The sequence below is a fragment of the Bombina bombina genome, chromosome 6 (assembly GCF_027579735.1).
Source record: "Bombina bombina isolate aBomBom1 chromosome 6, aBomBom1.pri, whole genome shotgun sequence".
NCBI classification, from domain to species: Eukaryota; Metazoa; Chordata; class Amphibia; order Anura; family Bombinatoridae; genus Bombina; species Bombina bombina.
Genome location: NC_069504.1, coordinates 153099149 through 153113995, shown reverse-complemented (window position 1 = coordinate 153113995; position 14847 = coordinate 153099149).

Below are 14847 nucleotides of genomic sequence, written 5' to 3'. Positions count from 1 at the left end.
CAAACAGTAAACAATGAAATACTATATATAGCTATATAGGCTTAACAATAACCAGAGCTTTAAATATAATATAATAGCAATATACAAGGTTACCCATTCAATGCTATTATGCAAGCTAGACCTACCATTTTACAATTTAACTGGTACCCTGTAAGCAGATAGTTTACAATGGTAATACTTTTATCAGATTTAGCTTGCCATATTGATAGCAAAAAAGAAAGAAAAAGCAAAACAAAGTTCCTCTCATACAGGACAATTAAGTTGCAAAGTCCAATTAGAAGAGAGAAAAAAAACAGAACGTTCCTCTGGAGCCTTTATTCCAGTAACCTCTAGGTTCCAGGTATGGGCTTACATTCTTTACCCAAAGTTTTGTGATTTACAGCTATGCAGTTCTTAGCCGGTTCTCAGCCGCTAGTACTTTATAGATTTATTCCTGTCCCCAAGGGCCCTGTATCTTACAGTTCAAAAACCGGAGCACGCTCCCAAATACAGGCATAGGGCCATATACTAGCGGACTACTTAAACACAGTTAATACTTTACTTAGCCGCTCCTCTGGATTGCACCACGGCTGATTCAGCTGAAATAGAATGTGAGACCTCGAAATTCCAGACAATTCATGAGTTGGCGTATAAACTTGCGGTCTCTTAGACAGCTGCTGCTGGTCGTAACCCTCCGGGTTCACGTAGGCGGTTTCCTTGGATACTCTTTGCAGCACCACCTTGGGGCAATATCTCCACCGCCGGTCCACCGGTTTCTGGGCCTGGCGGCAACACACGGTTCCCAATAGCTGCTGGAGAGGAGCGTGACATTTGGATCCCTCCGCACGTCAATAGCGCCTCCCACTACAGAGTAGACGAACCTCCATGCGTGGTCTGTACAGTCGCCCACAGGTAATCTTGCCGATACTGCTGTCAAAGGTGCTGGATTGTTAGATTATTACCCAAGCTTTAATGAATGTTCCACACGGATTTTTAAAAGTAGTAAGCGGTCCATCCGCTAAGTCCTTCTCAGGCAGTTCGGGTTCCTTCTCACGCTGACACAAGGCCTCGCTTCAGCCAGCTAAACCCCATATGTGTCGGGACTATGAGGCTATGAGTGGGGGCAAGATTTCCCTTTCGCCGAACCAACAAGTCGACATGGAGCGTGTTGCTGTTACACTCCGCCCCCTAACCGGAACCTCCGTCCCACACATTCCTAAACACTCTCTCTCCTCCCTGTACCTCATCCCAAAAACATTCTCAATACTGCAAATCTATATGTCATCTTATGTCACTCTTCCTCTTGCTCATACTAACTGCTGGCAATATCTCCCCTAATTCTACTCCCACAACTTCCTAGCCTTGCATACCCATGTATGCCTTGCCATAGATTTAGAAAACAAAACTCTGGTAACCTTACTCAAATTCCTCTTGTGTCTAAAGTCAACAATCCCTTCTCTTGTGCACTCTGGAACTCTCGCTCTGTTTGCCACAAGCTCACTTCTATCCATGACCTCTTTATCTTCCACTCCCTTAACCTTCTGGCTCTCTCCTTCAGACACAGCCCCTAGATCTGAAAATAGACAAGGAGGTGGTATAGGTATTTTACTTTCCTCTCGTTGTACCATTCAACAAATAAAACCCATTTCTACCCATCTATCAATTTCTAGATCATTTTGCTGCCCAGCTTATTTCATCTCCCCAGACACCCCTGCCCTCATTTTTGGGAACTTCAACCTCCCTGTTAACAATCCCACTTGCTCCTCTGCAAAGCAACTTCTCCAACTAACTTCCTCTTACGGTCTGTCACAATGGCCTTTAACTCTCCCACTCACAAAGATGGTCACTCCCTTGATCTGATTTTCAGCTATTGATGCATTCTCTCAAACTTCACAAAATCCTATTTTTCTCTTTATGACCATCATCTCCTCACTTGCAACCTTACATCACTCCCTACAACTCTCCTTTACACCAAACTCCACTGAAGCATTAAGTAACTAAATCAGCAACAGCTCTCTCTCTTTCTCTCTCGAGCGGTCCTTGACAATTTGGCCCCTCCTACCATAGCTTGTAAGTCACGCACTCATCCTCAGCCCTGGCCATCTCCTCTGTCTCGCTACCTACACAGATGTTCCCGTACTACTGAGCGTCACTGGATAAAATCTCGGAGTTCAACTGATTTTCTTCACTACAAGTTCTGGAACTCTTACGCCCTTAACCTTTTTTATGTCAGATTACTTTGCTACTCTTATCTCTACTCTTTATTCAAACCCAAAATGTCTGTTCTCCACTTTCGATACTCTTCTCCGCCCACCCCCACCTACTATTACAACTTCTCTCTCAGCTCAAGATTTTGCCAGACACTAAAATAGCAAAATAGATTCCATCAGAAATGAAATCATCTCTCAGCATACTAACAGTCTACAACCCCCTCAAAAAACTTGTAATCATACAAAACCTACAAAGCCATAAACTCACCCCTTTTACTGAGCAAGAAGTTTCTGCCCTTATACTGTCCTCTCACCTAACTACCTGTCCCCTTTATCCCATCCCCTCACAGCTACTCCCCTTCCTCTCTTCTACTCTTACCCCTATACTCACACACATTTTCAACCTCTCCCTCAGCACTGGTATATTTCCCTCATCTCTAAAACATGCGCTGGTCATACCTATCCTCAAAAAAACCTTCTCTCGATCCAACCTCCCCATCTACTACTGCCCATTTTCCCTACTCCCCCTTGACTCAAAACTTCTTGAAAAGCTAGTATCCACATTTCTGTCACATTTTCTTACATTAAAATCCCTCCTTTACCCACTGCAATCTGAATTCTGCCCCCAACACTCCACAGAGACAGCAATCTTTTACTACCTGTCTAATGTGGCACGTCCTCTGCCCCTTTACCACTTTCTGTTGAGGTACCACAAGCCTCTGTCCTTGGTCCCCTTCTCTTCTCAATCTATTCGTCATCATTAGGTTCCTTAATAAAGTCCCATGAGTTTCACTATAACTTGTATGCTGATGACACCCACATCTACCTCTCTGTACCAGACCTATCTCCTTCCTTGCTAACACGTGTCACTAACTGTTTTTCTCATATCTCACCCTAGATGTCCTCTCCCTATCCTAAGCTAAAGCTCTCCAAAACTGAGCTTCTTATTTCCCCCTCCTTCCAAAATCCCCACCCCCCATTTTTCTATTACTGTCGATAACTCCATCATTACCCCAACCCTGCATGCTTGATATCTTGGAGTCACACTTGACTCCGATTTTTCATTCACTCTTCACATTTAGTCTTTAGCCAATTCCTGCTGCTTCCACCTTAAAAACATCTCTAAAATTCGACATTTCCTTACACAAGACACAATTAAGATTTTATTCCACTTTCTCATCCTTTCCCCCGTTGACTACTGCAACTAGACATGTGCGTTTCGTTTCGGCAGAATTAGTTTTTCGGACAAATTTTGGCCAATGCAGAGATTCGAATGCATCCGAATTTCCGAATCGGCACATTCCAAAAAATTCCGAAAAGGAATAAAGGAATCATTTTTATTGTTTCAGATAATTTTGTTTGTTATTTTTTGTAGTGGTAGTTTTTAAATTTTTTTTATATTTTAGTGTTTTTTATTTTTTGTAATGGTAGGTTTTAGTGTAAGGCAGCTTAGGTTTTACTTTTATTTCACAGGTAAGTTTTTATTTATTTTAACTAGGTTTAACTAGTTAAAATAAACTTTAATTTAGGTCTATTTAAATCAGCCAATGGAATTTCACTAGCTCTCATCCTATTGGCTGATTTGAATTTAAAAAAATTGAATCAGCCAATAGGAATGCAAGGGACACCATTTTGAAAAGGCTCCCTTGCATTGAAGATTCAGTATACGGCGGCGACCATATGAAGAGGATCTTCATCTTAGATTCTTGCACCTGGGCCCTGTAGTTTCTAGTTACGCTGCTGGTTGGCGATGTGAGGGGGCAGCGGTTTAGGGGTTATTAGATTTAGGTAGTGTTGGTGATGTGGGGGTTGTGGTTTAGGGGTTAATAGGTTTATTTAGTGGTGGCGATTTCGGGGAACGGTGGTTTAGGGGTTAATAACTTTAGTGATTTAGTTAGTGTCGGCGATGTGGGGGGGGCGGCAGTTTAGGGGTTAATAGGTTTAGGTAGTGTTAGGGATTTGGGAGGACGGTGGTTTAGGGGTTAATAGCTTTATTTAGTAGCGGCGTGAGTGGCGGCGGTTTTACATAATTTTGTTTCAGCAATCGCCGGCACATTAGTTATGTTAAATTCTTTATTCATATGCATTATTCTATAACTTCAGAATAAAATAAGAATGGATCCAAAAAAATGAACGGATCCAAAACCGGTTTAACGTAACGTAACTAATTTGCCAAAACAATTTTTTTTTTAAACTTAACTAAACTAATTTGCCGAAACAAAATTATTTTTTAACTAATTGAAAACTAAACGAAATGAACCAAGTTTTTTAGCGGCGCACAAATTTAACTGCAACTTCATCCTCTCTGGTCTCCATATGTGTCATCTAGCTACTTTACAATCCATAATGAATGACTCTTTCTGGCTCATCTTCCTCACACATCACTCTTCATCTGCTGCACCTTTCTGCCAATCCCTTCTCTGCTTCCTCTAGCCTACAAAATTAAACAACAAATTCTGACTCTGACATACAAGGCCCTCAACTGCACTGCTTCCCCCTATATCTCAGACCTTGTCTCCAGATAATCTCTCTCCCATCCCCTTTGATCGACTCACAACCTCTTCCTCTCTTGTTACCTCCACACATTCTCATCTATAGAGCTTGTCCAGACTGGCCCCTATCTTGTGGAACTCTCTACCTCTACATTGGAATGTTACATATATACAGTAAATACACAGTAAAACCCATTATTACATATTATTATGAAATTATTATTTATACACATACATAAATACATATAACAGCTCTTTGCATTCAAATACATGGCTATATACCTGATACCTTTTAACCCTTATAAATATTTTTTATGAATATTTCTATGACTAATTTTTTATCAGATAGTGTAACACTTTATTTTAGTGCATTTATGTTGTGTTTGGTGCAACTTTTTTTATATCTCACTACCCTTTACGTGAGGTTTTCAGTCACGCTAACCTGACAAACGAAAATTGCGATTGCGCTCATGCAATCTCATTAACTTTCAACTTGTTATAGAAACGCTATTCCCGTCACGTACAAAAGCCGGGGGAAAAAAACCATGTAGCTCACACGCAATAGTTAGCGTGCCACTTGGTATCTAGCCCTAGATCGTTTTGGTCTTTTGTGCGTACTGTGGTATCTGAGTCTCCTGCACTTCACATTAGTATAGCAGAATAAAATAAAAAATCTAATTTTGTGAATTGACAACTGTGAATCTTCTGCAGTTTACACATTAGGTTGAAAATACAATAGGTAATATATTGTACATATTGTGTACAATTTACATTTGGTGTTTTAGGGTGGAAACCATTGATGGGTGTAACTGGTACTGCCATAACCTTTCCTATATAAATGCTCTGCTGCAAGAAGTCTCTAAATATCTATTGTAAATGTTGCAAACTAAATTTTCAGAGGTGATTCTTACCGTGCACTAATGCTGTATTTAATGATGTTATAGAAAGTGCCACTGAAAGAAATGTACTGCAGTATACAATTTATCCCACTGTTAAATATACACTATATTTTAAAATTGCTTATAAGGAGATCATTTTCTTTAATACCATATTTTATAGATTGCAGATTTATTTAAATGCATCATACTAAAGAACACATATGGTAACAAATATTTTAAATGCAAAAAATTGCTTACTATATATATATATATATATATATATATTATACAATAAAAAGTTTAGTAGTATATAGCTCTTTGCATGTAAATTATTTAAAATATTTGTCTTACCCTTAAAGTAGTACAGACAGTAAATATACTATTTATAGTTAATAAGGACATGAACAAAGGAGCAATTAGTAGTCATAGTAACTACTTAACCAATAAAATAAAGTTATCTGAGACAGAGCAGTACATCTAGGGTAACCTACTCTGTGCATCAGTAGACAAGAACAGACCAGGCTTTTATTATCTGCTTGCTTGGTCATAAGTGTTGTAATCAGGGTAACTGAACCTAAATTATTAACCTTTGTTTAAAAGAAAATAAAAGTCTCAAGTAAACATAACCAGTATTTAAAAAAATAAAAAATAAAATAAAACATAAAACATATTAACTCCATTTAAAAGTACTGTTGGCACCGCAGTTTCTGATAATATTGGCTCTGGATTGCATCTGTGTTACTGGAGGGGTAAAGGGGCATCTACTTGGGATAAACTAATTAATATTTGTGTGTTTCTAGTAGAAAGGAATTATATCACCTCTATATGTGCATTACAGGCACCCATTTATATATGGGGGTAAAATGATGTACTACAGCCAACAGAGAGGTTAAATTATTTCTATGACAGACAGGGAATGTAAATTCATATGACATGGAGGCCCATTTATCAAGCTCCGAATGGAGCTTGAGGGCCTGTGTTTCTGGCGAGACTGCAGGCTCAGTTATGAAGCAGCGGTCTAAAGACCACTGCTCTATAACCCTGTCTGCCTGCTCTGATGAGGTGGACAGAGATTGCCACAATTCAACCCGTTCGAGTATGATCGGGTTGATTGACACCTTCCTGCTTGCGGTCAATTGACGCAAATCTGCTGGTGCAATGCTGAATACAGAGAGCGTATTGGTGTCCGCATTCAGCGAGGTCTGTCGTACCTGATCCGGTCGGATCAGGTCTGACAGACTTTTGATAAATAGGCCTCTATATGTGTTTCATTCTATCACAAAGGATTTGATCATTACTCTATATATGCTATTGGCTACCAAGGAGGTAAAAAGCACTGTTGCATTTAAAGAGGCAGTCTACTTGTTGTTTTTTACTTTAAAAAAATAGGTAACACTTTTACTACCAATTCCATAACTTTGCGTAACTAAAATTGGTATATTAATATACCTTATAACCTCTAAATTTGCTTATTTCTAAGCCCTTGTAGGTCGTCTTTTATCTCAGTGCTTTTAATTAGCTTTTTACAGGAAGGTAGTGCTAATTCAAGTGTGCCCCATAGATAGCATTGTGCGCACTCTGGTGGATAATGATAATAGTTATGCAGGAACCAGCACTAATTGGATAAAATGCAAGTTTGTAAAAAGCACTGAGATAAGGGGGCAGTCTGCAGAGGCTTAAATACAGATAATCATAAAGCTAAACAGTATATTAATATAGCCATGTTGGTTATGCAAAACTGGGGAATGGGTAATAAAGTGATTATATATCTTTTTAAAGGGACAGTAAAGTCAAAATTAAACTTTCATGATTCAGATAAAGCATGCAATTATAAACAACTTTCCAATGTACTTCTGTTTTCAAATTTGCTTAATTCTCTTGGTACAAAAGACACGTGCACACTCCCAAGCTCTTATGAGCCTACCTAGTTTTACTCTTCAATAAAAGCTACCAAGTGAACAAAGCAAATTTGATAACAGAAGTAAATTGGAAAGTTGTTTAAAATAAAATTAAACTGTCATGATTTGGATAGAGCATGCAATTTTAAACAATAATAATTCTCATGTAGACTGTTCCTTTAAGATACTGGCACAAAGGGATATATGTGTTACTGGCAGCCAAAGTAGGAAGAATTACTAACCTGTGCATTACTGGCAACAAACAGAGAGAAACTAAACTCACCCTTGTGTGCGTTACTGGGAGCTGGGGGTTCATATAGCTTTTCTTTATCTGTTACTGGTACCAATCAAGAGTCAAGGCCCTGCACCATAGTGAGAACTGCATATATTGGGGTAGGGGTGTAGCCCAGAGTAGGACTTGAGTGAAGTCTAGGATTTTTTTGAGATGGGCTATTAAATTTGATAAATTCCTCGCCCGCTTCTCATTCTGTACTTAGCACGGCAGTGACGAAATCGGCTTCCTCCAATCATGCCGTGGCCTCACGAGATGGACGCTCTGGGGTGCACGCCATTAATGGAGGAAGCCGGTTTCGTCATTGGTGACGTAAGTACAGAGGAGCTGCGGGGATCGCCGATCCGGCTTTGCTTATGGTAAGTATTTGTAAAACTATGCTGCAATGTAAACTTTCATAAATGAAAGTGCCCCTGTTTTTAATAGTATTTTTAAAAGCCGGGCACTAATTCATGAAAGTTTACATTCACTTTAAGTTCCACTAAAGTTTACATACAGATCTAATAGATCTGTAGATGATGTGATTAATCTATTTTAATATTATATTTTACATAATTTGGATAATCCTCCCATCTATGTGTGAGTTTTATTTGTGGATTTCAGTTCAGTTAATTTTATTGTTCCTGGTTTACTTTTCGTTAAATTTAAAACAACTTAAAGGGACATTATACACTAAATTTTTCTTTGCATAAATGTTTTATAGATGATCCATTTATATAGCTCATACAAGTTTTTTTTTAAAGTTTTTTTTTATAGTTTTGCTTATTTTTAAATAACATTGCTCTGATTTTCAGACTCCTAACCAAGCCCCAAAGTTTTAGGAGAATACTGATGTATACCTACTCCAGCTTGCTCCTGTTTGTGTAAAGGGTCTTTTCATATGCAGGGGAAGGGGAGGGGGGAGTGTCTGCTATTTCCCACTTAAAGTGGGTGTTCCATTAACCTTTTCAACAGAGCTAAACTAAGAGCTTCTAAGCATTTTTTTAAACGGTTTTATACTGGATTTTTATATCAGTATCTGTTCATATTATTGTTTATAGAAGTGTCTATTACATGCATTTATATGAAAATTGTTTTTACTGTCCCTTTAATGTGCCCTTTCCTATAAGCCAATGGCTTTATAGCTTTTTAACTAATAGAAAACAATTTGTTAAAGTAAATGGTCTGATTTATGACCCTGTCTTCCTCAGTACTGGTGTCTCACAAGGGTGTGGTCTTTCTCTCTTGCTCTATTCCTTATATACTAACGACTGTACTTCTGCAAATCAATCTGTGAAGGTACTGATATTTGCAGATTACACTACTCTGTTTGGGCTTATCTCAGATGAAGATGAATTGAGCTATAACATGGAAGTAGACTTGCTGGTAACATGAAGTGAAGCAAACAATTTACAATTAAATTTTCATAAAACTAAGAAATTGCAATTGATTTTAGGGGAAAAACGTCTCCATCACCTTCTTCTCTGAAAATGAAAGATTATATAGTAGTCAGATTTACATTGTACAAATTCCTTTGCACAATGATTCAACATGATTTGAAATGGGACATTAATATTTTTACTTTAATTAAAAAGTCTCAATGATGTTTGTACTTCTTATGGCAACTTAAAAAATTTGGCCCGTCTCAAAAACTGTTAACTTATTTTTATTAAGCCATCATCGAATCAGTTTTATCATCCTCTATTTTAACCTGATATAGCTCTGCTACATTATCATTAAAGGAGAAACTACACCAAATTGTGAGATCTGCGGAAAACGTATTTCTCTTAAACTGATTGCAAAGTTTAACGAATTAAAGCCCAGTATCTAAAAAATACTCTTAAAAACAGGGGCACTTTAATTCGTTAAACTTTACAATGACGCTTTTTTTTAAAAAAAAATACTTACCTTTTCGTTAATGTAAACAGACCGGCGATCCTCCGCCCGCATCTTCTTCTGTATTTTGCATATGGATCTATCTATCTTTTGGGTACTTGTAAAGCGTGAACTATTTACCCGTGAGGGTCTCAAGGCGCTAAGGGAGGTGGAAAGGGGGGAGCTAAGGGAATATGATTCAGTCGAAGAGCCAGGTCTTGAGGTCCTTTCTGAAGTTTGTAAGGGAGGTGGATTGTCTGAGGTGCAGCGGGAGGATGTTCCATGTCTTTGCTGCCATATAGGAGAAGGATCTTCCTCCAGCTGTTGTTTTCTTGATGTGGGGGATGACTGCGAGTGCTTGGTCGGCAGAGCAGAGTTGTCTGGAGGGGGTGTTGAAGTTGATGGGGTGGTTGATTTATTCAGGGCCGATGTTGTGGATGGCCTTGAATGCGTGGGTTAGGAGCTTGAAGGTGATTCTCTTGTTGACGGGGAGCCAGTGCAGGTTCCTTAGGTGTTCAGTGATGTGTCTTTGGCGAGGGGTGTCGAGGATGAGTCTGGCCGAGGAGTTCTGGATGCGTTGTTGTCGTTTCTGGCAAAATGTAGGATTGAAGGAGAAGGGTGGGAGTCTGACTTTCTGGGTTCTTCCGCTGAGGAAGGAGGTGATCCATTCCAGGACCTTATTGCAGATGCCGGCGTCGTGTAGGCGGGTGAGGAGGGTGCTGTGGGCTACAGTGTCGAATGCAGCTGAGAGGTCTAGGAGGATGAGGGTGGCGGTCTCTCCTTGGTCGAGCAGGGTGCAAATGTCATCTGTGGCGGCGAGGAGGGCGGTCTCGGTGCTGTATTTGCTCTTGAAACCTGATTGGGAGGGGTCCAAGATGTGGTTGGTCTCGATGTAGTCAGCAAGTTGAGCGTTGATGGCCTTCTCGATTACTTTGGTTGGAAAGGGGAGTAGAGATATGGGGTGGTAGTTTTTAGGATAACAAATCTGGCTTCTTCCAATCGTTGCGTACCCCACAAGCTGGACGCCAATTGGAGCAAGCAACGATTGGAGGAAGCCAAATTCGTTATCCATCTGCAAAATACAGAAGAAGATGAGGGCGGGCAATCACCAGTCTGTTTAATGTAACAAAATGGTAAGTATTTTTTTTTAAAAAAGTGTCATTGTCATCTAGCCCTCTCCTGTGGTTTCATTTTCATCTAGCCATTTCCTGCAGCATTATTGTCATCTAGTCTTCTCCTGCAGCCTCATTGTCCTCTAGCCTTTTCCTGCCATCGCATTGTTATCTAGCCTTCTCTTGAGGTCTCATTGTCAACTATCCTTCTTCTGCGGTCTCATTATCAACTAGACTTCTTCTGCGGTTTCATTGTTATCTAGCCTTCTCCTGCGATCTCATTGTCATTGAGCCTTGTCCTGCAGTCTCACTGTCATCTACCTTCTGCGGTCTCATTGTCAACTAGCCCTCTACTGTGGTCTCATTGTCATCTAGCCTTCTCCTGTAATCTCATTGTCATTGAGCCTTGTCCTGCAGTCTCACTGTCATCTAGCCTTCTGCGGTCTCATTGTCAACTAGCCCTCTACTGTGGTCTCATTGTCATCTAGCTATCTCCTGCACCCTAATTGTCATCTAGCCTTCTCCTGCAGTCCCATTATCATTTAACCTTCTCCTGCTGACTCATTTTCATCTAGTCTTCTCCTACAGTCTTAATATCATCTAGCCTTCTCCTGCAGTCTTATTGTCATCTAGCCTTCTCCTGCTTACTCATTGTCATCTAGCCTTCCCCTGTGGTTTTATTGTCATCTAGCTCTCTTCTGTGGTCTCATTGTTATCTGGCCATCTCCTGCAGTCTCATTGTCATCTAGCCCTCTCCTGTGGTTTCATTGTCATCTAGCAATTTCCTGCGGTCTTATTGTCATCTAGCATTCTCCTGCAGCCTCATTGTCCTCTAGCCTTCTCCTGCAGTCTCATTGTCATCTAGCCTTCTCCTGCGGTCTCATTATCATCAAGACTTCTTTTGCGGTCTCATTGTCATTTAGCCATCTCCTGTGGTCTTATTGTTATATGGCCCTCTCCTGTGGTCTCATTGTTATCTAGCCTTGTTCTGCAGTCTCACTGTCCTCTAGCCCTCTCCTGTGGTTTCATTGTCATCTAGACATCTTCTGTGGCCTTATTGTTATCTGGCCCTCTCCTGCGGTCTCATTGTCATCTAACCCTCTCCTGTGGTCTCATACTCATCTAGCCCTCTCCTGAGGTTTTATTTTAATCTAGCCATCTCCTGTGGCCTTATTGTCATCTAGCCATCTCCTGCGGCCTTATTGTCATTTAGCCTTCTCCTGCAGCCTCATTGTCCTCTAGCCATCTTCTGTGGTCTCATTGTCATCTAGCCTTCTCCTGCAGCCTCATTGTCATCTAGCCTTCTCCTGCAGTCTCATTGTCATCTAGCTTTCTTCTGTGGTCTCACTATCATCTAGACTTCTTCTGCTGTCTCATTGTCATCTAGCCTTCTCCTGCGATCTCATTGTCTTTGAACCTTTTCCTGCAGTCCCACTGTGATCTAGCCTTCTGCGGTCTCATTGTCAACTATCCCTCTACTGTGGTCTCATTGTCATCTAGCCTTCTCCTGCATTCTCATTGTCATCTAGCCATCTCCTATGGCCTCATTGTCATCTAGCCTTCTCCTGCGGTCCCATTGTCATCTAGTCTTCTCCTGTGGACTAATTTTCATCTAGACTTCTCCTACAGTCTCATTGTCATCTAGCCATCTCCTGCAGCCTTATAGTCATCTAGCCTTCTCCTGCGGTTTCATTGTCATCTAGACTTCTTGTGCTGACTCATTGTCATCTAGCCTTCTCCTTCAGTCTCATTGTCATCTAGCCCTCTCCTGTGGTTTCATTGTCATCTAGCCATCTCCTACGGCCTCATTGTCATCTAAAAAAAAAATAATGGCAAGAAAGTATTGCGCTAGGGCAGGATATATCACAATCCTCACTACAAACAACGCCTTCAAATTGATCAATAGCTAGAATTTTACATAAAATATAAAATAGAGTGAGGGTTCTAAGATAGCTAAAGATATCAGATACTTCTCAAAGTACTAGATGTATGTATATTACAATTTATTTAAAAGAATAAATCTAGCAATATATAAAACTACAACTAGCAATATATAAAACCTGGGACGTCTCCCTTTAGCCATTAATAAAACAATCTTAGGAAGTGAAGCATCTAATATGAAAAGGTTCAGGTTATACAATGTAAACTAAAACATATCCAGATACAAAGTTGCAAATGTGTCAAACAATAGTAGCTATTCTGAAAAAACAGATCATCAGTAAAAAGGCAGTGGAGCTGAGTATATGTTAACAATAAGAGTGCTGAATGCAGGTGCCTCTTTAAACAATAGTCTCTGAGGCGTATGCCACCAATATTACACTCTGTAAATGAAAGTCATTACCTCTCTTGGCAGTGGGTCCTTGAATCCTGTTGTGATAAATAAAGTGATTGAAACTGTTGATACCTTCCAGGCGGTATCAGTTCCTCTTAGTTGGATTAGTGATGCAGTCTCTGCAAAAAACAGATGTACCTGTATTCCATTTCTTCTTAAGCTGATTCTAGAGCTTGTTAGCCTCTTGGCTTCCACAGAAGGGTAAATCGCTGCTACCTCGAAAGGATTCCTGCACAAGTGAGTTCACCTACGTGACCGTTGGTGTCTGACGTCACGAGTGACACTCACAATAAGCAGTATAATGGAAGTTAGGTGACTACTAGATGTCAAAAAGGAAAAAAAGTGCACCTTTACTCCTGCACTTAGTGCTCTACACGCAGGATAGGCCTTGTTGATAGATTTTAGTTTTCCAGGCTATAGTATAGCTTGATGATATTGGCAAAGTCTTTAGTAGTTAACCCGGTTAAAACAAATGAAGATAAAAGCAATAATTGTGTTATCACACAATACTGGATGCCACAAACATGACGCGTTTCACCCTTGTCAGGGCTTTATCATTGTCATCTAGCCTCCTCCTGCAATCTCATTGTCATCTAGCCTTCTCCTGCGGTCTCATTGTCAACTAGCCTTCTCCTGCGGTCTTACTTTCATCTAGCCTTCTCCTGCAGTCTCACTGTTATCTAGCCTTCTCCTGTGGCCTTACTGTCATCTGGTCTACTTATGCAGACTCATTGTTATCTAGCCCTTTCCTGCATTCTTACTGTCATTTAGTCTTCTCTGGGGTTTCACTGTCATCTAGCCTTCTCCTGCGGTCTCACTACCATCTCGCCTTCTCCTGCATCTCATTGACATCTAGCATTCTTCTGTGGTCTTACTGTCATCTAGCTATCTCCTGCAGGCTCACGGTCACCTAGCCTTCTCCTGCAGTCTCACTTTCATCCAGCCTTCTCCTGTGGTGTCACTGTCATGTAGCCCTCTCCTGTGGTTTCACTGTCATATAGCCTTCTCCTGCGGTCTCACAGTCATCTAGCTTTCTCCTGCATCACTGTCATCTAGCTTACTCTTGCGGTCTCCCTGTCATTTAGCCTTTTCCTGCTGTCTCACTGTCATCTAGCATTCTCCTGAGGTCTTTCATCTAGCCTTCTCCTGCTGTCTCACTGTCATTTTGCCCTCTCTTGCCATCTCATTGTCATCTAGCCTTCTCTGGTGGTCTCACTGTCATGTAGCCTTCTCCTCCAGTCTCACTGCCATCTGGCCTTCTCCTGCTCTCTCACTGTCATCTAGCCTTTTCCTACTTTCTCACTGTCATGTAGCCTTCTCCTCCAGTCTCACTGCCATCTAGCCTTCTCCTGCTGTCTCAAAGTCATCTATCCTTCTGCTGCGGTCTGTATGATTACCTTGTAATCTCTATGATATCTATATAACAGATAGCAGTCTCTCTATCTTGTTTCTTCCCTTGCAGTCTCAGTGTCAACAATTAGACATTAATGACTATTGCAATAAGAATCAAAGAAGAAGGCCGGCACTGAATGAGGATGGCCGCACATTAGGTGAGCTCCGGTGTCTAAGCCCACATTAGTGCCCTAAAACCATCATAGACCTTGCATATCACCTTGATTGCACTGACCGGAGGTGCTTAATCAAGGTCTAAGCTTAAAAATGAATTGAAGAGCGACCGCTGACCATTTCGCCACCATTAACACCTACTGGCAGGAATAACGTGTGCAAACAGCTCAAAAAGTACTGAGCTATCAGAGGAACTCCCCGACACATCACCACATCGATCCGGTGGAAAATTAT